Here is a 25,644-nt window from a genome sequence, read left to right on the forward strand (position 1 = left end):
GCTTTCTTCTATCGATCTTTTATTCGCGATGAATCCAACAAAGAGGGTTTGACTCTCTGTTGAAACTTTCAGTTGTGGTTCCTGCTGCTCGTTCTTACCCTGTTCACTTTTCGCTACGATCGCTTTTTTCTATCGATCTTTTATTCGCGATGAATCCCACAAACAGGGTTTCACTCTCCGTGGAAACTTTCAGTTGCGGTTCCTGCTGCTCATCCTGACCCTGTTCACTTTTCGCTACGATCGCTTTTTTGTATCGATCTTTTATTCGCGATGAATCCAACAAAGAGCGTTTGACCCTCCGTGGAAACTTTCAGTTGTACTTCCTGCTGCCCGTTCTTACCCTCTTCACTTTTCGCTACGATCACTTTTTTCTATCGATCGTTTATTCGCGATGAATCCCACAAAGAGGGTTTGACTCTTAGTGGAAACTTTCAGTTGTGGTTCCTGCTGCTCGTTCTTACCCTGTTCACTTTTCGCAACGATCGCTTTTTGTATCGATCGTTTATTCGCGACGAATCCAACAAAGAGGGCTTGACTCTCTGTGGAAACCCTCAGTTGTGGTTGCTGCTGCTCGTTCTTACCCTGTTCACTTTTCGCTACAATTGCTTTTTTTGTATCGATCGTTTATTCGCGATGAGTCCAACAAAGAGGGTTTGACTCTCCGTGGAAACTTTCAGTTGTGGTTCCTGCTGCTCGTTCTTACCCTGTTCACTTTTCGCAACGATCGCTTTTTGTATCGATCGTTTATTCGCGACGAATCCAACAAAGAGGGTTTCACTCTCTGTGGAAACCCTCAGTTGTGGTTCCTGCTGCTCGTTCTTACCCTGTTCACTTTTCGCTACAATCGCTTTTTTTGTATCGATCGTTTATTCGCGATGAGTCCAACAAAGAGGGTTTGACTCTCCGTGGAAACTTTCAGTTGTGGTTCCTGCTGCTCGTTCTTACCCTGTTCACTTTTCGCTATGGTCGCTTTTTCTATCGATATTTTATTCGCGATGAGTCCAACAAAGAGGGTTTGACTCTCCGTGGAAACTTTCAGTTGTCGTTCCTGGTGCTCTTTCATAGCCTGTTCACTTTTCGCTAGGGTCGCTTTCTTCTATCGATCTTTTATTCGCGATGAATCCAACAAAGAGGGTTTGACTCTCTGTGGAAACTTGCAGTTGTGGTTCCTGCTGCTCGTTCTTACCCTGTTCACTTTTCGCAACGATCGCTTTTTGTATCGATCGTTTATTCGCGATGAATCCAACAAAGAGGGTTTGACTCTTCGTGGAAACTTTCAGGTGTACTTCCTGCTGCCCGTTCTTACCCTCTTCACTTTTCGCTACGATAACTTTTTTCTATCGATCGTTTATTCGCGATGAATCCCACAAAGAGGGTTTGACTCTTAGTGGAAACTTTCAGTTGTGGTTCCTGCTGCTCGTTCTCACCCTGTTCACTTTTCGCTGCGATCGCTTTTTCCTATCGATCTTTTATTCGCGATGAATCCCACAAAGAGGGTTTGACTCTTAGTGGAAACTTTCAGTGGTGGTTCCTGCTCCTCGTTCTTACCCTGTTCACTTTTCGCAACGATCGCTTTTTGTATCGATCGTTTATTCGCTATGAGTCCAACAAGGAGGGTTTGACTTTCTGTGGAAACTTTCAGTTGTGGTTCCTGTGGCTCGTTCTTACCCTGTTCATTTTTCGCTATGGTCGCTTTTTTCTATCGATCTTTTGTTCGCGATGAATGCAACAAAGAGTGTTTGACTCTCCGTGGAAACTTTCAGTTGTGCTTCCTGCTGCTCGTTGTTACCCTGTTCACTTTTCGCTACGATCGTTTTTTTCTATCGATCTTTTATTCGCGATGAGTCCAACAAAGAGGGTTACACTCTCCGTGGAAACTTTCAGTTGTGGTTCCTGCTGCTCGTTCTTACCCTGTTCACTTTTCGCAACGACCGCTTTTTGTATCGATCGTTTATTCGCGACGAATCCAACAAAGAGGGTTTGACTCTCTGTGGAGACCCTCAGTTGTGGATTCTTCTGCTCGTTCTTACCCTGTTCACTTTTCGCAACGATCGCTTTTTGTATCGATCGTTTATTCGCGATGAATCCAACAAAGAGGGTTTGACTCTTCGTGGAAACTTTCAGTTGTACTTCTTGCTGCCCGTTCTTACCCTCTTCACTTTTCGCTACAATCACTTTTTTCTATCGATCGTTTATTCGCGATGAATCCCACAAAGAGGGTTTGACTCTTAGTGGAAACTTTCAGTTGTGGTTCCTGCTGCTCGTTCTCACCCTGTTCACTTTTCGCAACGATCGCTTTTTGTATCGATCGTTTATTCGCCACGAATCCAACAAAGAGGGTTTGACTCTCTGTGGAAACCCTCAGTTGTGGTTCCTGCTCCTCGTTCTTACCCTGTTCACTTTTCGCTACAATCGCTTTTTTTATCGATCGTTTATTCGCGATGAGTCCAACAAAGAGGGTTTGACTCTCCGTGGAAACTTTCAGTTGTGGTTCCTGCTGCTCGTTCTTACCCTGTTCACTTTTCGCTATGGTCGCTTTTTCTATCGATATTTTATTCGCGATGAGTCCAACAAAGAGGGTTTGACTCTCCGTGGAAACTTTCAGTTGTCGTTCCTTGTGCTCTTTCTTAGCCTGTTCACTTTTCGCTAGGGTCGCTTTTTTTATCGATCGTTTATTCGCGACGAATCCAACAAAGAGGGTTTGATTCTCTGTGGAAACCCTCAGTTGTGGTTTCTTCTGCTCGTTCTTACCCTGTTCACTTTTCGCTACGATCGCTTTTTTTCTATCGATCTTTTATTCGCGATGAATCCCACAAAGAGGGTTTGACTCTCCGTGGAAACTTTCAGTTGCGGTTCCTGCTGCTCGTCCTGACCCTGTTCACTTTTCGCAACGATCGCTTTTTGTATCGATCGTTTATTCGCGATGAATCCAACAAAGAGGGTTTGACTCTTCGTGGAAACTTTCAGTTGTACTTCCTGCTGCCCGTTCTTACCCTCTTCACTTTTCGCTACGATCACTTTTTTCTATCGATCGTTTATTCGCGATGAATCCCACAAAGAGGGTTTGACTCTTAGTGGAAACTTTCAGTTGTGGTTCCTGCTGCTCGTTCTCACCCTGTTCACTTTTCGCAACGATCGCTTTTTGTATCGATCGTTTATTCGCCACGAATCCAACAAAGAGGGTTTGACTCTCTGTGGAAACCCTCAGTTGTGGTTCCTGCTGCTCATTCTTACCCTCTTCACTTTTCGCTGCGATCGCTTTTTTCTATCGATCTTTTATTCGCGATGAATCCCACAAAGAGGGTTTGACTCTTAGTGGAAACTTTCAGTTGTGGTTCCTGCTCCTCGTTCTTACCCTGTTCACTTTTCGCAACGATCGCTTTTTGTATCGATCGTTTATTCGCTATGAGTCCAACAAGGAGGGTTTGACTTTCTGTGGAAACTTTCAGTTGTGGTTCCTGCTGCTCGTTCTTAGCCTGTTCACTTTTCGCTAGGGTCGCTTTCTTCTATCGATCTTTTATTCGCGATGAATCCAACAAAGAGGGTTTGACTCTCTGTGGAAACTTTCAGTTGTGGTTCCTGCTGCTCGTTCTTACCCTGTTCACTTTTCGCTACGATCGCTTTTTTTCTATCGATCTTTTATTCGCGATGAATCCCACAAAGAGGGTTTGACTCTCCGTGGAAACTTTCAGTTGCGGTTCCTGCTGCTCGTCCTGACCCTGTTCACTTTTCGCAACGATCGCTTTTTGTATCGATCGTTTATTCGCGATGAATCCAACAAAGAAGGTTTGACTCTTCGTGGAAACTTTCAGTTGTACTTCCTGCTGCCCGTTCTTACCCTCTTCACTTTTCGCTACGATCACTTTTTCTATCGATCGTTTATTCGCGATGAATCCCACAAAGAGGGTTTGACTCTTAGTGGAAACTTTCAGTTGTGGTTCCTGCTGCTCGTTCTCACCCTGTTCACTTTTCGCAACGATCGCTTTTTGTATCGATCGTTTATTCGCCACGAATCCAACAAAGAGGGTTTGACTCTCTGTGGAAACCCTCAGTTGTGGTTCCTGCTGCTCATTCTTACCCTGTTCACTTTTCGCTGCGATCGCTTTTTTCTATCGATCTTTTATTCGCGATGAATCCCACAAAGAGGGTTTGACTCTTAGTGGAAACTTTCAGTTGTGGTTCCTGCTCCTCGTTCTTACCCTGTTCACTTTTCGCAACGATCGCTTTTTGTATCGATCGTTTATTCGCTATGATTCCAACAAGGAGGGTTTGACTTTCTGTGGAAACTTTCAGTTGTGGTTCCTGCTGCTCGTTCTTACCCTGTTCACTTTTCGCTATGGTCGCTTTTTTCTGTCGATCTTTTGTTCGCGATGAAACCAACAAAGAGCGTTTGACTCTCCGTGGAAACTTTCAGTTGTGGTTCCTGCTGCTCGTTGTTACCCTGTTCACTTTTCGCTACGATCGTTTTTTTCTATCGATCTTTTATTCGCGATGAGTCCAACAAAGAGGGTTACACTCTCCGTGGAAACTTTCAGTTGTGGTTCCTGCTGCTCGTTCTTACCCTGTTCACTTTTCGCAACGATCGCTTTTTGTATCGATCGTTTATTCGCGACGAATCCAACAAAGAGGGTTTGGCTCTCTGTGGAAACCCTCAGTTGTGGATTCTTCTGCTCGTTCTTACCCTGTTCACTTTTCGCAACGATCGCTTTTTGTATCGATCGTTTATTCGCGATGAATCCAACAAAGAGGGTTTGACTCTTCGTGGAAACTTTCAGTTGTACTTCCTGCTGCCCGTTCTTACCCTCTTCACTTTTCGCTACGATCACTTTTTTCTATCGATCGTTTATTCGCGATGAATCCCACAAAGAGGGTTTGACTCTTAGTGGAAACTTTCAGTTGTGGTTCCTGCTGCTCGTTCTCACCCTGTTCACTTTTCGCAACGATCACTTTTTGTATCGATCGTTTATTCGCCACGAATCCAACAAAGAGGGTTTGACTCTCTGTGGAAACCCTCAGTTGTGGTTCCTGCTCCTCGTTCTTACCCTGTTCACTTTTCGCAACGATCGCTTTTGGTATCGATCGTTTATTCGCGATGAATCCAACAAAGAGGGTTTGACTCTTCGTGGAAACTTTCAGTTGTACTTCCTGCTGCCCGTTCTTACCCTCTTCACTTTTCGCTACGATCACTTTTTTCTATCGATCGTTTATTCGCGATGAATCCCACAAAGAGGGTTTGACTCTTAGTGGAAACTTTCAGTTGTGGTTCCTGCTGCTCGTTCTCACCCTGTTCACTTTTCGCAACGATCACTTTTTGTATCGATCGTTTATTCGCCACGAATCCAACAAAGAGGGTTTGACTCTCTGTGGAAACCCTCAGTTGTGGTTCCTGCTCCTCGTTCTTACCCTGTTCACTTTTCGCAACGATCGCTTTTGGTATCGATCGTTTATTCGCGATGAATCCAACAAAGAGGGTTTGACTCTTCGTGGAAACTTTCAGTTGTACTTCCTGCTGCCCGTTCTTACCCTCTTCACTTTTCGCTACGATCACTTTTTTCTATCGATCGTTTATTCGCGACGAATCCAACAAAGAGGGTTTGACTCTGTGTGGAAACCCTCAGTTGTGGTTCCTGCTGCTCGTTCTTACCCTGTTCACTTTTCGCTACAATCGCTTTTTGTATCGATCGTTTATTCGCGATGAGTCCAACAAAGAGGGTTTGACTCTCCGTGGAAACTTTCAGTTGTGGTTCCTGCTGCTCGTTCTTACACTGTTCACTTTTCGCTAGGGTCGCTTTCTTCTATCGATCTTTTATTCGCGATGAATCCAACAAAGAGGGTTTGACTCTCTGTTGAAACTTTCAGTTGTGGTTCCTGCTGCTCGTTCTTACCCTGTTCACTTTTCGCTACGATCGCTTTTTTCTATCGATATTTTATTCGCGATGAATCCCACAAACAGGGTTTCACTCTCCGTGGAAACTTTCAGTTGCGGTTCCTGCTGCTCGTCCTGACCCTGTTCACTTTTCGCTACGATCGCTTTTTTGTATCGATCTTTTATTCGCGATGAATCCAACAAAGAGCGTTTGACCCTCCGTGGAAACTTTCAGTTGTACTTCCTGCTGCCCGTTCTTACCCTCTTCACTTTTCGCTACGATAACTTTTTTCTATCGATCGTTTATTCGCGATGAATCCCACAAAGAGGGTTTGACTCTTAGTGGAAACTTTCAGTTGTGGTTCCTGCTGCTCGTTCTTACCCTGTTCACTTTTCGCAACGATCGCTTTTTGTATCGATCGTTTATTCGCGACGAATCCAACAAAGAGGGTTTGACTCTCTGTGGAAACCCTCAGTTGTGGTTGCTGCTGCTCGTTCTTACCCTGTTCACTTTTCGCTACAATTGCTTTGTTTGTATCGATCGTTTATTCGCGATGAGTCCAACAAAGAGGGTTTGACTCTCCGTGGAAACTTTCAGTTGTGGTTCCCGCTGCTCGTTCTTACCCTGTTCACTTTTCGCTATGGTCGCTTTTTCTATCGATATTTTATTCGCGATGAGTCCAACAAAGAGGGTTTGACTCTGCGTGGAAACTTTCAGTTGTCGTTCCTGATGCTCTTTCATAGCCTGTTCACTTTTCGCTAGGGTCGCTTTCTTCTATCGATCTTTTATTCGCGATGAATCCAACAAAGAGGGTTTGACTCTCTGTGGAAACTTTCAGTTGTGGTTCCTGCTGCTCGTTCTTACCCTGTTCACTTTACGCTACGATCGCTTTTTTTCTACCGATCTTTTATTCGCGATGAATCCCACAAAGAGGGTTTGACTCTCCGTGGAAACTTTCAGTTGCGGTTCCTGCTGCTCGTTCTTACCCTGTTCACTTTTCGCTACGATCGCTTTTTTGTATCGATCTTTTATTCGCGATGAATCCCACAAAGAGGGTTTGACTCTCCGTGGAAACTTTCGGTTGTGGTTCCTGCTGCTCGTTCTTACCCTGTTCACTTTTCGCTACGATCGCTTTTTTCTATCGATCTTTTATTCGCGATGAATCCAACAAAGAGGGTTTGACTCTCCGTGGAAAGTTTCAGTTGTGGTTCCTGCTGCTCGTTCTTACCCTGTTCACTTTCCGCTACGATCGCTTTTTTCTATCGATCTTTTATTCGCGATATATCCAACAAAGAGGGTTTGAATCTCCCTGGAAACTTTCAGTTGTGGTTCCTGCTGCTCGTTCTTACCCTGTTCACCTTTCGCTACGATCGCTTTTTTCTATCGATCTTTTATTCGAGATACCGAGTGTGTACATGCGTGATGACACCAACTTTAAATTAATCTTAAATTTAAATAACGGCATACAGGAGCGTATCGCCACAGGAAGAGCGGCAGGAACTGCTCTTAACTTATGGCCCTTTCTTACCAACGGTGGTTAACTTTGGACTGAGATCTAGCGTTGCGTGATCTGATGAATATTACAGTGACAGTAACTTCTTCTAGTGTAGCATAGTTAAGCGTTAAATCCAAGTTAAGGGACCGTTGTTCTCGGTTCAAATGCTAATTGGTGATGGTGAAACCGGGCCTTAGTCTATCACTGAAGGACTGGAACCGAAGCGGATATCGGTTCGGTTACGGTTCAGTGTCAGAACTCTGAAAGCGGTTACAGTTAGGAGGCCCGCCGTTTTAACGCTTGTGGTTACCGGTAACCAAGAAGTTGAACCGGTACTTTTTCGGTTTTCTCTAGGATGTATCTGCTGGCTGCGTGGATGTCGCAGAAGCACGTTGAACGCCACTAATCAGAGTTGTAAAGAAATATATATCGCATCCAAAGCTGATCGCGTTCACGGGTGAGCATATTCTTATGAACCGGTAACCGAAATCACATAATTCGGTTCAGGTTGCGGCGTTGGTTAGTTGCGAATGGTGGATTGCAGATGTGGATATGGAAGAAATTTGGGTTCCAAGTCGTCTTCGGTTTCGCCACGGTTTCAGTCCCTGCGCCCACTTCCACGTGCCAGAGCATGATTGTCTCCACTGCTGGATCGCCAATGAGTTGATTGGTTTTTTACAGCGATATGGTGGTGGTGGGGGGGGGGGGGTGAAAGGGCTCACTGTTGTCTGCCTCACAGATGTGGGCAACGTCACGACTGAAGCCCTGGAGGAAAACGCGTCCTGGGGCAACTTCAAGGGAATTGTGCGGAGATTTGTCTAAAAGTGTCTGATGAAAACCCAGGAAAAAATCCACACTGCACATCCAGCTCCGGGACTCGAACCCGGGTACCTCCCAAGTTCTCCCAGGTATGGGAGAACTTGCTTTTCAAGGACGGCGTGGTATCAAATGAAGTATCTTGTACTGTATACCAATATGTGATGCGCTCGCGTCACGCACTGCATATGCTTATGACTACTTCTACCATCGCACGAGAAAACAAAATAAACGGCGTCCATGTAAAGTATACCCCTACAAAACGGGTACAGGAGTCGATGTTGTACACTACAAATCAATATGGACGTCGAAAAGATGTACACGAGTCAATACGAACACCATCTCGTCAACCGGGCGTTTCACCTGTGAGAGGAGGAAATGGCGAGGAGGCCCCGCGGACAGCCGCTCCATAGGGATTTGGGAAAGTGATCTGGTCGCACTCTTATTAAGTAGGTCGTGGCGTCGACGCCTTTGAATCGCCCATTCTCTTCACTACCGCCAAGGCCGCAAAAAGAGTGGCGAAGAACAAGGAATGCCACGTGCGAGTGTGAGGACGTGAGCACGTGCAGGAAGGACGAGGAGGAGTGGAGCCCGTGCCTGGTGTCGGCTGGGGAACCTCGACGGGTTGCTGCAGCTTCTCACGCGCACGGAGGATCGCTAGTGTCGTCGCGCCCTTCGCGCCACCTCCTGCTTGGCGACGGTGTTTCGTCGTTTTTACTCAAAAAAATGCTCAAAAAGACAGATACAAGTTACTGAAAAAAGTAACTAAGTTACAGTTAGATGTGTGTGGTTGAAAATGCATCTAATATTTCCTCAAGATACACAAAAAGTATCTAAGTACACATACTCAGATACTTTTAACTAAGTTACTTAACAACCCTGCCAACTAACACGTGACGTAACATGCATTCGATCTTATCCGCCATTTAGAAATCAACTAAAGCACGTGTTATTTCGTAATGCATCTCGTTTGTAACCATGTCTTCGTTTTTATGCATCATTCATCTCCGTTCCGCTTGCTTTTGTTGACGGTGTACAAGTGTATAATCTTAAATTGTTTTGGTGCGCATGACTTCGATTACATTATCGTTGTGCTCTGTTAAAATACGTTCATTTAGCTATTGACGAGGAACCTTTAACCGGGAGTACTCCCTCTGGTTCCTCTATGTTTATATTCCTGTATGTATATTCATTGTTTTGGCGAAATAAATAAATGTCAAACGGCAATGTTATTCCTCCCAGAATGTATGTTGTTCACACCTTACGTGAACAAACATGTACCCTTACAGTATATTTATTCAAAACCCCGCGGTATAATTTCGGAAAGCGGGAAACATTCAATTTTTGGTGTAATATCCGATTCTACTTTCAAGTCTGCAACACATATAAAAGGAAGAGTTAATCAAGAGTAATACGCTTAAACAACAACACCTGCTACGAGAGGGAAGTAGTGGAAGAACATATTTCGACAGACGTTGAAACGCAGAAACACGCAAAAACCTACATTCACAAAGCAACTGTGTGAGGCGGAGAGGAATTACCTGTAACGTAATAAGGAATTTTGATGTACTGTCATCAAGTCGGAGCACTATCTGCGGAGGTAGTCCCCTTTCACCAGCAGACACCCCGTCTTACATGCTGTGTGTACCTAGCAGATAATAGGTCCGTGCTGTGCACCTGGCAGGTGACAACTGACCGGCGCGTTTATTACGTCGTCGTCATTGTGATGGCGTCCACAGAGGGCGCTACAATGCCATATAACATCGCTGCAAGGGGAGAATGCTTGTTTCAAGTGCAAAAAATCCTGAAGCTCCGGACGAGTCGATACGAAGGACAATAGAGTCCCAGGACAGCTACTGACAGAATTTATGCGGATGTAATGTACCAGAAATTACTGGGGTACAATGTATTGATCATGTACAGGAACACAAAACGCTCTAAAAGTACACATGTGATACGTAAGTTCCTTCTTATATGTCGTGTATGATACTTTCTTTTTCTTAATAAACATATCCCCCCCCCCCTTCTTATACCTACGGCTCATGCAGGGGATATAGCGTCTTGCAGTGCAAACGGAGAAAATAATGTCCTATGTTAAATAAAACACAAGGGTGTAAGTACGAGACAACTGATATCATGAGCGACACCACAGCGGTTGGTCTGTGGATCGCCTTTTGCACACCTGAAGGTTCTTTAGCCTGCGATGAAACCTCATCACACGGCACCCCGTACACACTAAGAATATTTACGCCCATTTAGGTGTTGAAGGGGTGTATTTTGCAATTTACACTCTAGAGCCAAGAGCCGAACACCTATCCAGGTGCAAAGATGGTGTACTGTACAGTTTACACCCCACAGTCCAAATAGCAACACCCATCTTGGTATAAAAATGGTGTACCGGCTGAGACAAAAGTTTGGGAAACGCACGAGCGGCGTCAACCCTCTACGGAGCGACATCCTGCGAAACAGGGACGTCCACTTGATCAGAGGGGGGCCAGTGGCTGTTATCACTTGCGATAAGTCTGTATATGCAACCTGCAATGCGGCATATCAACCGAACTGTGTTTAGCATATGCGTAACTGCACTTGCTGTTTTCCTTTTTATCAAGTGGATTTTTTATCATATCCCAGCTGATTGCTGCGTTTAACTTTTAGCTCATACAAAGTGATTTTTGATGAAAAAATGACCCATGGTTCCTGCACAAGCTGTGTCTAGTCAGATACTCAGTGTGATGTCTAGTCGGAAAGTCTGTTTAAACTTTGTGTCCATGCCTGAATAGTCACGAATAATATATTCAAAATGCATGCCAGCATTTTACTTCCACCACACGCATGGTTGTGGGTCCTCTGGTGGATGCACGCCTAATGGTAGCCTACTATGCAACAGAGCTTCCGCTGATGGCTCTTGATTGTACCCATCCTTGCAGTTGAAGCACAGATCACCATCGGCCATGCATCTAAAGGGTGTAATTTCTTACACCCTACTGACTTTACACCGAATTTGGTGTGAGTTATCAAACTCCAACTTTACACTCAAAAAGGTGTGATATGTTTTAGTGTGTACTTAACGGAGTGTTTCCCAAACTTTTGGCGGTGACGGACCCCCGGAAGCGATGAGAACCAATTCACGGACGCCCCCCCCCCACGCACACACACACACACACCATCACAGCCAGTGCATAACCAGCAACCTCGTCAGCTGCTGCGTGCTTTCGATACAGCTTCAGAAACGATTCCGGGCTGGTTTCTTCCTCTTGTTTGTATATGTATGACGCGGACAAACGTGCATTGCAGGACTTTTCTATCAGAAATTAGAAGCTAGCCGTTGAAGCATGCTTGCAGCAATTTTGGAAGTTCTGGGTGTTTGGAAATCGGGCAGCATGTACGAGCGCGTGTTTGTGGGGACGAAAATCCTCACTGAAATGTGAGAGACGGTCGCGGACCCCCACGGACACTCTCGCGGACCCCCAGGGGTCCGCGGACCACACTTTGGGAGACACTGACTTAACGTCCCTCGCGGAAGACGGCGTGTCTATGCTGCTTGTACCCTGCCCCCAAGATGCAGGCGTCCTCGGCCGGGTTTGAACCCGTGATTTCGGAATCACAAGGCGAACACGCTGCCAACTGAGCCACCGAGGCTGGTACGTAAGGGATAGCGTTTTTAGCCCTACGCACCCGCAATCATAAAGAGAGCTTCGCTCACTGCGCAGAACCACCAAGCTATTACTTACGTGCGTAGAGGCGATAGCGTACGATGTGCTAAAGCTTTTATTTCTGTCGTGCCGAAAGACGACGACCAGGGACTGTGTACTCAGTCGTGTCCGAACCGAGCTCTTTTACATGAAAGCTTGACGATCTCCGATTCCTTTGCTCCTTTGCGGGATTTTAGTGAAAGAAATACAAGTTTTCATTCATTTATTCATTCCATCCAACCCGTATTTACTATTAGAGGGTAAGGGTACGCTGTACGTGCCGGCAGTCGAATTTACCCCCGCTGCTATTCGAGCATTTTAGCGCATCGTACGCTATCCCCTTTGCGCACGGAAGAGATAACATAGTAGTTCTGCGCAATGTGCGAAGGTATTTATGCTTTTCGTGTGCGCAGAACCACTAACTCGAGCCGTCTTCATCTCCTCACCCGTCTTTGGAGTGACGTTTCAGAGTGGAGGAAGGAAGTGCGTACTCCTCTGTTTCCATGACGACACAGGCGCTTGTAAAACGAGAAGCCACCGCAATACGGGACACTTGATGGCGACCTCCGGGTACTTCGGGCAACCGCGCAAAGCTAAAACCTCACTTCCCGTCTGTCCACCGACCCCTCTCCATAGGGAGCCTCCATGGGTTGGTGCGGCTTCTCCGCTGAAAATGGGACGCACTTTGAGGCTCCCTATCTCTCCACTGTTCGGCGCGACTTTCAGCGGTGACTTGAAAAAAAAAATTGTAGACTTAAATACACGAGAGACCAGAAATCCGTTCAGTGAAGAATTGCGTGTCGAACCCGTGAACTGCAGCGTATGAAACGCAGCTATGCACGTGGGTTGCACATGATTTATGAGTCAATTCAACGAGACCGCCTTTTTGTAACCTCATCTAATTCCATCTGGAAGTAGGGCCACAAGTACATCAACCTTAGAAAACCGTTTTCCGCCATTAGACGCTCCCAGTAGGTCTCCAAGCTTAGGGAGTGAATACTGTGCGACAATCAACTGAGACGTCACAGTGTCACAGTTGCATTGAAGTCGCCGCGGGCCCATTCGGCTGCGGCACAACGACGATTGGAGCAGCTCTCTCCGGTAGCGCACGCATCTCTCTTTGCTAACTGTATCGGGCGTGGTTTAAACAACCTGGGTCTGCATTCACATTGAAATAAAGGTGTGCCTTGGCTTTCGAACACTTCCCTGTTCCCGCCTATAGAGCAAATCGGGGAAAGTTCGACAATATCATTTCCAATGACTAATCCGTCTGTCTTCGAAAGGCTTCAGACAAAGAGGTCGTTAAGGCCCCCACTCAACCGTCGAATCCAGCGTATGTCCAGCAAGTTGGTACAATGTCCCATGTACGTAGCGACATCTAGCTTCACCATTGATCGCCATAGCATACCTCCATGTTTGCTTAGTAGGATCTTCGAGTGGTCAGCCATTAAAGAGGCTTGATACCTTGATAACAGGCCCAGCAATACCTGCGCGTAGTAAACATCGAACCGCAAAAACTAAAAGAAAGACAGAGCGCAGTCAGGAACTAGTCGCCTATTGTTGTCGTTTGCCAAGTCAAAAGTTAAGGTGCAACGAAATTATGTCGAATTTCATGACGCGATAATTCGGAGAGGATAAATTGATAGCAACCATCGGACTAGATCCGGATAGCTAGATAAGAATGTCATTGGGGCGGCTGACACAATCCCTGGCTGTGGCAGGCGCGTGCGAGAGATACGAAAATGTAGCGGTACGCGTACCTTGCGGGCAGTCTATCTCGCCAACTCGTGAAGCTAGGACGCCGATCGAGGTATCGTTGGAAAGTGAGTGAGAAGTTCTATCTGAACCGTAAGCGATAATAACGATAATAATCCTAATTTTATAAATTAGCATATTTAAAATATGAAATTTTTGCCAGAATGTCGCGATACATCAAACTAAAGTACGATAAGAATACAAGGAAACCGTAATCGCAAGAAAGGGAACCTCGAGAGACCCCCCTCCCCCCCCCCAAAAAAAAAAGAAAAAAAAGCAGCAGTCCAGCAGTGAGCGATCCGGAGAGTTACGGGTGCACCGAAGAAGAATAGCAAGTTATAGTGCATCCTTCACTGTCGCCTTAGCGTACATGAGGTGAGAGCAAAGGAGGAGCTCGCCCAGAGTGCAAATTTCAGAGCGGAATACCTTCGTAACGCAGGATCCCAAAAACATAGTAGTAGTCGTATTAGAAATAAAATGGAGGCGATATTTTTGAACGACAGCGAAGATGAGGTGTATTACGTGAACTCCAAGGCAAATTTGTCAAACATCTGGCAAGGAATACATGTAAAAAAAGCGTCTGTAAGCTAGGCATATCAGTACCTACTCGCAAAACGTGCGCGGCTTATTTGCTGCTCGTCCGTTCCTTGCAGCGCGCAACAGAGCAAGCACGACAGAGCGGGACAAAAAAATTTCCACAAAAGTTTCACGATCGTGCTGAAATGCCCCCGACCTGCAAGGTGACACGACAGAAACCACAAAGTGGATATCCCCGAGAAGTATACCTAAAACCATGAGCAGTAATATGACGGAACTCAAACCTTCGGATTCTCATGGTCATGTGGCCTCTGAGGAGGAGGTGGACCAGATAAATATTGGGTTAGGGTTTCGGCTGTCCTGCACCCTCGATTCTCTCTTTTTATACTTCCATGCTTCAATAGCTGTATGCGGTTTGTACACTTCTGTGATGGGAGATATGCGTCTAACGCAAATGGAACCCTAGGCCAAACAGCTGTACTCCCTTCAGCTGATTTTATAACTCGAACGTCGCCATAAAAGCACTGGACAGCTGTTTCGGTCTTTCGACTGCTTAGGCCTCAGAGGTGGCATGGATTCGTTTAACTTATTAGCTCGTGCAATTCGCGCAGACTTCATCAGCTGAAGCCTCTTCAACTGTCTGTACAGGTCTGTTTGGCACGTTCAGCGAGTAATGGATTCAACTATAGGCCGGTTTCACGTAAGTTCAGACAGGAAGGTTCCATCGACCTCTTGGATTTTCATTATCTTTTTTTTATATTTAGAAGCTCATGGTACATGGTGACCAACAGCGGTAAAATGAATAATTTCTACGGAATAGTTTTCGCACAAACAAATCCAGGAAATCCGGCCCTGAATTCCAGTGTTTCAGTTTTGCCGTGTTTGCACCCGTATATCTCCCGAGTCTTAAAAGATACTCCAGTGAAATTTTTTTATGCTTTAGTATGCCTACAGGCCAGCAGTCCGAGCGCAAATTTTGGCGCGCAAGACCAACGCTTTGTAATATAAAAAATGGCGAACATGCTCTCTCGTGCGGTTTTGTTCCAACTTCGACGCGTGATTTCTCTGACTGTAAATATTCCTCACCAGTCTATTTGATATCACTTCATTCAGCTTTTAGTGCTCTTTCATCTGGTACACAGGTATCTGCTGAAACAGGCAAATATCAAGGTATATTTCGAAAAAACAAGGATTTTGAGCGTCCGTTTCTTGAAAAGGCCCCTTTTTATTTCTTTGATACTTTTCCAGGAGATGGCCCGATGTTAGACCTTTCATCTTACGTAAAAAAATTCTGCTTCAAAAGGCGTACACTGGCGATTAGCACCTTAAAACGCGGCCCTAGTCTGCGTGCGTACGTGTCGGAGCCCGGCTGTCTGTACCGCGAGATGGCGGGCATCGTGTCGATGCTCCCTATGTTTGAGCGAGGTTGTCTGGCCTCAGCCTTACCTGAGCTATTCGTTGGCAAACTTTTGACGTCCTTCTGAAGAAATAATTCACTTCTAGGAGTTAGTGATTTCCAACAAAGCATCAGAATGAGATCCTACGTTGCCGTAAAGCCGTATTTCAAAGGCTAGGTCAAAAATGGTCAGCGAAGGTAAATCTTCACTCTTGCAAGCTCCGTACACGGTGATACCAATACTGTACAAATAAATATCGAGTTAAGAATTGCTTTTTCCAGGGCTCCCGCAAGTTCCTGCGAAGCTTGCTTTACTTCATTTTACGAGGTGTGTTCAAGTCAAACTGGGACTTTCTGTCTCCTGGGTGTACACATGTCTCGCGCTACTTCTTTTTCGTCATTTTCACATGCGACAGGCTTCCGCGTTCACCACATGGTGGTACAAAGTTTGTGCAAAACAAAAGACACGTGCTGGACCAGATGGCCGACAACGAGGTGAGCGCACATATAGAACAGAGAATTGCCATGAAGTTTCTCGTGAATGAAGGCGTAAAGTCATCTGAAGTTCAGAGAAGACTCCAGGCTCAGTATGGCCACGATACACTTAGCCGCAGCAAAGTGTTTGAGTGGTGCAAACGGTTCCGAGACGGCCGTACATCGGTGCAGAACGATCCCGGCCGGGACGGCTCAGAGCCCAGTGTTAGAGTTCCTGAGAACATCCAACTTGTGGAGCGCCCGACCCTTGAGAACCGACAAATAACATGCCTCGAACTGGCTCGAAAGACGGACCTTTCTGTGGGAACGTTGAACACTATCATTCATGAACACCTCCAGTTTCGGAAAGTCGGGCCTCATCACCAAAGGAGTCCTCCTCCTACAGGACAATGCACGCCCGCATACCGCACATCTCACGACAGGCACCTTACAGGAACTTGGCTGGGAGTTGCTGCTACATCGCCCTTACAGTCCAGACCTTGCCCCCGGTCATTTCCATCTCTTCGGTCCATTGAACGCGTTCCTTGGGGGCTGCCACTTCGGCTGCGACGACGAGGTCAAGAATGCGGTCCGATCATGGCTGCTACCCGCCGGTAAGGATTTCTACGCTGCTAGCATCCAAGCCCTCGTGAAACGTTGGGACAAGTGCATTAGTGCCAGCTGGAGATTGCGTTGAAAAATAAAACTAATTTCTCGCCTCCAAGTTCATTTTACTTTTGCGAAAAATGAAAAGTCCCGGGCTGACTTGAACACCTGTCGTACAGAGGGCTTTTAGCACAAAATGCGTGTCTGTGCTGAACTTGCAGCAGTACATTTCTTCTTAGAGCTAGGGAAGTGGGCGGGTTCTCGCATTTGTCATAGTTACATTAGATACGTTCAGGGCAGAGCCATACGGGAGACGCACCTAATGGACTTCGATTTCGCTCAAAACCGGACCAGTAGCCATGCCTAGCGAAATACAAGCGTGCCACTGCGGAAAACAGATTTCCATATTCACATGTGTGGTAACAGCTGGCACGGAAACGCACAGTTTCGGTGTCGTGAGCGAAGACTTCTGTCACGATTCAGCACAGTCACTGTTAGCTTCCATAGCTATTGAAGAATGTCTTGACGAGAGTGTTCCTCTTGCAGCTAATGATTTACGTGTCAGATGGAGCGGCGAGCCATTTTAAGAATCGGCATAGGCTCTATGAGCTCTCCAAATCTACTTTTGCGAGCGCGACATGGCTGTTCAGGAACAGGCCACGACAAAAGTGCGTGTGACAGGATCGGTGCACAGGATCGGTGTGACAGGAATCAAGCACCATGCCACGACACCTAACTTGCGTTCACGCGAGCAAGACGTCATCTTGGAGTCACAAGATAAGATAACGTGCTTGCCAAAACACCTAACGCGCGTCCATTTACTCCATGCACGGGCTGAGGACGTGGCTTCTTTTAGAATGCAAAAGAAAAAGCAATGGGTTACCTATACCGCATCATAGTTGCATACAGGGTTCGCATGCGTGGCAAAGCAAGACACCGGAGAGTCTAGGCCCAGAAACATTTATAGCTAGTACGGTGGACAGTGAGTGCAGAAGAGTGACGTTTTCATAGAAAGTGAGTGAAATAATTTGTCGCTGTTATTGCAAAATACTGCTTTTTCGCAGCCTTGTAGATATATCGACATAAACTAGCACTTTTGATTACACAAAGTTGTCCCTTTCTTGTACGACATCGACAGGAGGCCCGCCACCCCGCGGTACCGGCAGCCGGGCTCCGACAAGTACGCACGCAGACTAGGGTCGCATTTTAACGTGCTAATCGCCAGTGTACGTCTTTTGAAGCAGAACTTTTTTTACGTACGATGAAAGGTCTAACATCGGGCCGTATCCTTGAAAAATATAAATGAAATAAAAAGGGGCCTTTTCGAGAAACGGACGCTCAAAATCCTTGATTTTTCGAAATATACCTTAACATTTGCCTGTTTCAGCAGATACATGTGGGGGGTATACGCACGATATACATACCAGATGAAAGACCATTAAAAGCTGAATGAAGTGATATCAAATAGGCTTCTGAGGAATATTTACAGTCAGAGACATCACGCGTCGAAGTTGGAACAAAACCGCACGAGAGAGCACGTTCGCCATTTTTTATATTACAGAGCGTTGCTCTTGTGCGCTAAAATTTGCGCTCGGGCTGCTGGCCTGTAGGCATTCTAAAGCATAAAAAAATTAATTCACTGCAGTATCTTTTAAGACTCGGGAGGTATACGCGTGGAAACACGGCAAAACTGAAACACTCGAATTCAGGGCCGGATTTCCTGGATTTTTTTGCGCGAACACTATTCCGTAGAAATTATTTATTTTACCGCTGTTGGTCATCATGTATGATAAGCTTCTAAATATAAAAAATAATGAAAATTCAAGAGGTCGATGGGACCTCCCTGCCTGAACTGACGTGAAACCGACCTATGGCTGCGTTAACACTCCGAATATGTTTTGTGTGATCTTTGTGTCAGCCCCACTGTGGTGCCGATACTGACCACATATGGCTGACGATGAAAAGCCACCAAATATATATTATCCTATATGAGACATAGGCTGCTCGGCGCAGCTTCCCATATCCGGCTATAGAGGCGGCATTGTCATCTGGATGTTTATCACGGCGTGATCAATTGATTCATTGAAATAATTGAAGAGTCATTTTAGGAATGTTTGAGCCACTCGACATATGCTTAGCATTGTACTGCGCAGTAGATGGTTAATGCTACGACGCATTTCAACATTTTTCGTTGTTGCCTTCACTCGTATATTTCCATGGGCTTCATTCGACTGCAATTATTGTTCACGTCAACCCTTGTCCTTTTGCATGTGGTACATTTCGGCTATTTTCGATGCATTCTATGACCTACCGCGCTTACCACCGACTATTCAAAAAATGAGGTCGGGATGCTCTTTGAGCAGTTAACCCAGATTTCTTACCACATCTAGATCAACTTCGTCTCGCTCCATGCACTCGATGTAGATGCGTTGCATGTGGTTCCTGTACTGTTCAGCACTCTGAAATAGTTGTCATGTGAAAGGCTCATTAAACTGAGGCATGCAGAACACGGTGATTATCCAAGGGGTAACTGGTATCACACCAGTAACTGATCATATTTAGAAGAATATTAAAGAACTCTTGTGGTAGAAGACCGGCTCTCTGTGGAATAAATAAGTGAGGCACGTTTTTGGGTTCAGGTATGCCTACGCGTCAACACTTCTATTTATGTTTTTATTTTACCCCAAGGGCCTTTACGGGCATTACATTGAGGGTGGCAGTTACAATTTCAGTATAGTTACATAAATACAGTTACAGTAAAGTAAATACAGTGTATAAAATACAAATGAAGTACAGTGCACATTTGCATGATGAGAGCACAAAACAAAGAAATGAAATAAAAGAGGACATAATACACAAGAGTTAGTGCACCATTGAATAACACGAACATACTTAGTACACTTTGCAAGTAATCTAAAAGACAAAAGCAAAAACAAACAAAGATCACTTTAGCGGGCGTATAATGTTCAAAAATTGCTGGTGGTGGTGAGCGGTGGCTATATGTTCTGGGAGATCATTCCAAATTACTATGATGGAACAAATGAATGAATTCGAGAAAGAATGCGTTTGTGTTACAGTGAAGCGCGTGATTTTACTAGTATGGTCTAGACGGGGGAATGTGATATCGGCACGAACGATTGGCGATTGATCTGTCAGAATGGTATGGAAGAATCGGTGAAAGAGGGATAACTTTGAAATGGTACGACGATGTGCTAAGGTTACCAGATGCACCCTGGAAGTCGCTGAGAAGGCGTGCTAACTTAGCTCAATTGGTAGAACCCTGGACCGGCAATCCAGATGATGTGGATTCGAGGGGGATTGGGGCGATTGGATTTGGGGTTTTTCCTGGGTTTTCCTCAGACGCTTTCAGACATATGTCGGCACAGTTCCCCTAGAAGTCGGCACAGGACGCACATTTCCCCAGGGCGTCAGTCGTGACGTTGTCCACATACGTGAGGCCGACAACGGCAAGCCCTTTCAACATCACCACCACCACCACCACCACCTGTGGATTCGAGTCCTACAGCTGGCTAACCTTTTCAGTGACTTTCATCTTTAACTTCTTAGGCAATTTGAGGCCTTGTATGTATTCGTCCCTTCTATGTTGTTCCAGCCTCAGAACATTAGTTCTTTCATGTTCAACAGTTGCCGCCTGCATCGATCCCGTCGTATAAAGTATTTTACGTGCCGGTTGTTTTCGCAAGCTATGTGTTGTGTCTGGTGACAAATAATAGACAAATCTTTGAGAAAAAAAAAACGAAGAAAGAAAGAAAACTGCCTTCTCTGCTTTCCGCATTCGTAGAGCTCAAAGCACGAAACAATGTGCTGTAATTGACTGTAATTCCGTCTTTAGTGCCTTAACAGAGGTTTGTCTAGCCTTATTCTGTACGCCTAAAACATTTTTTTTTGTTTGTGTATAAGCATCTAGGCTCTAGTCATCACAGTTGTTGCACTGCCGTTTGCGTAGTCCCTCGAACTTCTCCACTGCCAAAGAAAAAAATGGCTAGTAAGCAAGCGAGCTGGTGAAGATGATGCACAATGTAAAACCTCGTGACTAGTGAACACTAAGACTCCGTGCTGTGTCTGTGCCTTTGTGTTCCCTAGTCTCAGGGTTTGAATTCCCTCAATTCCTCCCAATTCCCTCAGCGCCTGAGGGAATTGGGACGGGGGAATCGTGCTACAATCTCCGCTTTCGCCACTTTGTGCACCGATATCAAGATGGGCAGCGTCGGCATTTTAACCTGTGGCGTCGCGCTGAAATTCTTGTGTGTTCCTAATGAATGCGGCTTTGTTTTACGGTGTGATTTCTAATAAAGTGTTCATTTTTTGTCAAATATCATCAACTTCGTTTAGTTTATCGTTTATTCGTTGTCTGCAGTAATACATACCATACAATGCTTTATGTGAGACTGCCCATGTCATCGTCGTCGCTTTATATGTGTGTGCGTGTTGGGACGAGGCTGGGACGAGCAATTCGGGGCATTGCTTTGATACTTACAACAAGGAAAACATTGCATAAGTATACTCTTTTTTTTTTTGCATATTCCTATGATTTTTAGTGTTTTGCTGCATGCATATTGCTTATTGCATGCATGCTGTACGCGCGTAAGATATTTTTAGCGGATATTTATCCGTCAGGGTTCGTTCTACCAGCAGAACGCGAGCCATTGTGGCACACGGTTGGTGGCCCTGAAAAGGGCCGTTTGTTTGCTTCCCTCTGGGTCTTCCGTTTCCTCTCCTACTGTATCCTGAAGCCACTGCAGCATACCTCACCGTGGCCGCATGTACTCTTCCAGGAACCATAGTCCCCTACGGTAGCACAACATCGGCACTTGAGAATCCGCGGGGTAATGTATCGCCGTGGAGCTGGTGCCAACGGAATGCCCTGGACGGCATTCAGGCTTCGCTGAATGCAGAAGAACAATGCGTTGATCCCATGAGAGCGACTCACGTGATAACCACTGCTGCCAGAAGCCTCCTGTTGGGTCGACCGTGTTTGAAGAACTTGAACTGAAAGTAAAACATGATTGTCAGTGGTGTGAAATTGCTGAGAACCATGAACAGGGAGTGTTTAGTTACATACCTCTGCGCTGATAATATGTATACGGCCATCAGCTTTCTTCTTCAGGAGTCGATTTAAGTGCTTGTGTTTTCGACACAACGTTTCATCTGTTCGTGCCATGAGCTGGCAAACAAAAACTGCCCTAAACTGGCCCAGCAGCCCATAGGCGAGGACCTGAAAAGGAAAAATAATGAGCGACACGAGCCCAATGGGTGGCCACTGGAACTAGAAAACTGTAGGTAATCACTCCTTTCTTTGACCCCCATTTTTCAGGGAAATCAAATAAATACAAATACAAAATGAGTAAATATAGGTAATAATAATAATAAGTGCATATGAAATAAGCAGATGTCCACTTGCCAAGAGTTCGTTTGCAACCTCGTAAGGTTCCCTTCCACTATCTATGTCATTTCCACCAAGGTAGACAACGACGCAACTCATGTTCTGTAGTTGTAGCTGGCTTAGTCGCGCTGGCGCGTCCTGCAGCCTCAACCCAGGTATTGCAAAAGTACAAATTTGAACTTCGTCGTCCAGAAGTAAGCGCTCCTGAGACAGGAACTTAAACTGAGACGATCCGAACAAAATCCCTTTCATTTTGCTAGCAGCTCTGACTGGCTCAAGACTGTCTTTATAGGCCCAGGGATGCCCCCTAAAAATCATGCTGTTGTTAATGGCCCCTGGAGTACTGAAAGGCCATCGCTCCTTATCTTGTTTCTTTTCCGTTTCTTCTTGTCCCGAATTCGTTCAAGACCAGAACAGTTTCGATTCCTTCCTTCACAGTCGTTCTAGCGACATCACAGTTTTGAGGATGTCTGGCAGGCGACCGAGAGGCGACGGTGTGTATAGCTGATATCACTTTCCAAAGGATACTTGCATGGAAACAATGCCCGACGAACAAACAGTCACACAAAAAAGGAGAGCAGAACGCCGCGTGACCTGGGCATCCTTTGTCTCTATGTTCCTTGAGAGGTGCCAAGAAGGAAATCGGTTGAAGTTCAATAAAGGTTCCAGACCCCTCTCCCGAATCACTTTAACAGTGGGCGCGCCACGCTTGCTTCGTGCATTTTTGCTGTGGCCTTCACCATGATCTGTGATTTCCTCGAATTATTCGTCGTTCTTGGAGACGATCGTCGGAGTGTTCCTGTGCCTCTAGCAAGACCCTACTGAACATCCGGAAACCAGGTTGTATACATTCATTACTTTTCCATTGTTTGTGAGTCGATAGTTCGAAACCGCGGTTTTGAGTGCCGCAGGTTTCACACATTGTCGAACGTCGGTGACAACGTCCAAAACAGCGCCTTTGAAAGTTTTCAGGTGTTCGCATTGTCCCAGCACATTTACGATAGTAAAAAACTTATATCGTCATAACCGGACAAAAGCACAACCTTGTCGCTAAAGGAGCATCATCGAATTTTTTTCTGCGATGCGAAGAACCAGCATGCGAGTTTTTCACCAGAAAGAAGGATTAGCTCCGGAACCATCTTGCAAATCAGCACAGCATTGATCTCATCGTCGTAAAGATCACGCATGGTTCCATGGAAAAGTTCCGCACCTGGCTCGATGATTTGACATCCAGCAAAAGTTCCCAGTTTTGCTTGCGAAGGGGGGCTCGGACTGAGGGTGCCTGCAAGGTCTACTCCTACCTGTGCAATCGCTCTGGCACGTACAATTGTAAATTGACTGAGGAAGATAGGTCGAGACAAATCAAATCTCAAAGCTCATGCAAAATTGGCGGCATGTGCACTTCCTACATTACAGCGAGGGTATGCTTGAGTACCGGTCAAGTTGCTGTGAGCGGATGTCTCACACACTACTACCATGAAAACGAAGTTCAACACCTTCGAATGCAACAAGCCGACAGGGCGGCTATAATTGACGACTACGTTCGGGTGTCCCAAACAAAAGGATCGTCAGGAACGTGTGAGGCAACATGCCTACACGTGTTGAAGACCTCAGACGCTCTCATCTGATAAAGACAGCGGGCGTGCGAAATATTGCCGACTCAGAAGGGCTCATGGATTGGAAGCTCGACAATGATGATGGAATCAGCGTAAAAAAATTGTTGATTTGTTCCGAGGAGACCCACAAAATTGTGTGCTGATGTACAAACAGAAAACGTGCCTCATGATGTTCCTGATGAACCCCTGCCTACAAGAGACTTCATGCTAGTGTTGCAGACGGAATTTCAGAAGCAAATGCTCACTTCATTCGGGGCGAAAGTCGTGTGCCTAGATGCCACACATGGCACAAACGGATACAATTTTTATCTTATAACTATGCTTGTGCTAGATTCGGGTGAAGGCGTTCCAATTGCATGGTGCCTTAGTAGCACAGAGACAAAGACTGCTATTTACCATTTCCTCAAATCGGTCAAACAAAATGTCGGTGAAATAGTTCCCAACTTTTTAATGACTGATGATGCAAAGCAGTACCACCAAGCGTGGTGTGAAACGTTCCAGAGCCGGCCAAGAAAACTACTGTGTAAATGGCACGTTCGCAGAGCCTGGTCAAACAAGTTGCACAGCACTGTGAAGGACGAGGGAAAAAGGAAAGAAATCGAAAGTGCCATTGACCTTCTGCTGAAACAAAAGACAGAAAATGCCTTTCGTGAGCAGATGACGAGTTTCACAGAAATGCTTCAAAGCGATGAGTCCAACCATTCGTTCCTCCACAACTTTGTATCGTACTATACCGGTCGTGCCGAAGAATGGGCGAGTTGTTTCAGGGCGGAATGTGACATCTCAACAAATATGAAGTTGGAGTCGTTTCATAAAGTTTTGAAGTACTTGTTCCTCAACAGGAAGGCTAACAAGCGCGTGGACAAATTGATTAACACGTTGTTGGCTTACTCCAACTGGAAACAATTCGACGTGTTGATAGCATCCTGCAAGGGCAAAACGAAAGGCGATGACCACAATCTATCATGCCCACATGAAGGGCAAGGACATACCGGCACATAACATAACCTGACTTGAGGGTGAGAAGTGGCGAGTTCGCGGTACGAAAGAGTACGAAGTACTTGCAAGGAATAACTGCAATGCGCCCTGCCAGCTCCGATGTAGGGAGTGTAACGTCTGCGTTCATGCCTATATTTATTCGTGCCCTTGTACACTCATGTGCAAGCATATCCATGCAGTGCACCTATATTTTGGATCCAAAGAACTGCACCCTCTCGAAACCATGCCATAAAATGTGCTGTTTGCTGCAGCAACTGACTATCCTTTAATTCCTAACTCATTGTCACTTGAACCACAGGACAGCCCCGACGAACAATCTGGTAAGTATTCCCCATCACTTATGGGTCCGCGGCTAGCCAAGACATTAAAATTAAAGTCTCTTGGCAAAATTTCTCTCAACGTAGCTCGACTTGTTTCTTCAACGACTGATGCATTGCCCAGTTCGGCTGAGGACGTATTTGCAGCAGCTAATGAAGGGATCAAAGCGGCATTGGCCCTCAGGCGAGTATTGGCCCCAGCGTCTATGCCGATGCGTCCGGATCACGACTATACATCAGCAAACAAAGGAATTGCCCCGCAACGAAAAGCGAAGAGACGCAGAAAAGCTTCAAATCGACCGAGAGAAGGAAGGTAACAATCCTCGCTTCTGAGACTGGAGAACCTGAAGTACATCCACGCGAGGAAGAAGTTGGCGAAACGGACGGAGAGGCGGAAGTAGTGGAAGTTGCGGATGAGGATTTACGACTCTTTTTCCACTTCACTGGCACGCGCATTAAGGAGAGGATACTGCTAGAGGATACGGGGAAAAGGCAGATGAAGAAGATGTTGAGTGTGTCCCAGAAAGAGTTCCTGATGAGGTAATCGACGCCGACATTTCTCGCATACAGCGTTATTTCACTCACGAAGGATGGGAGTGCGTTATGCAAGTGCTTAACGCTAAGCGCAAGCATTGGGCTTGCAACGCCTGCACCACGACCACGACAAAAC

General features: G+C 45.9%; 1 protein-coding gene across 1 annotated transcript in view; it reads left to right on the forward strand.

Annotated features, from left to right (window-relative positions):
* The first annotated feature begins 14,730 nt into the window (after positions 1-14,730).
* The window catches only part of LOC135392813 (caspase-7-like), a 98,574-nt gene continuing 87,660 nt past the window's right edge, over positions 14,731-25,644 (forward strand). Inside the window, exon 1 of the mRNA XM_064623524.1 lies at positions 14,731-14,810. The gene's annotated coding sequence lies outside the window, so the exon portion shown is untranslated. The remainder of the gene's footprint in view (positions 14,811-25,644) is intronic.

This window comes from Ornithodoros turicata, chromosome 1 (genome assembly GCF_037126465.1).
Source record: "Ornithodoros turicata isolate Travis chromosome 1, ASM3712646v1, whole genome shotgun sequence".
NCBI classification, from domain to species: Eukaryota; Metazoa; Arthropoda; class Arachnida; order Ixodida; family Argasidae; genus Ornithodoros; species Ornithodoros turicata.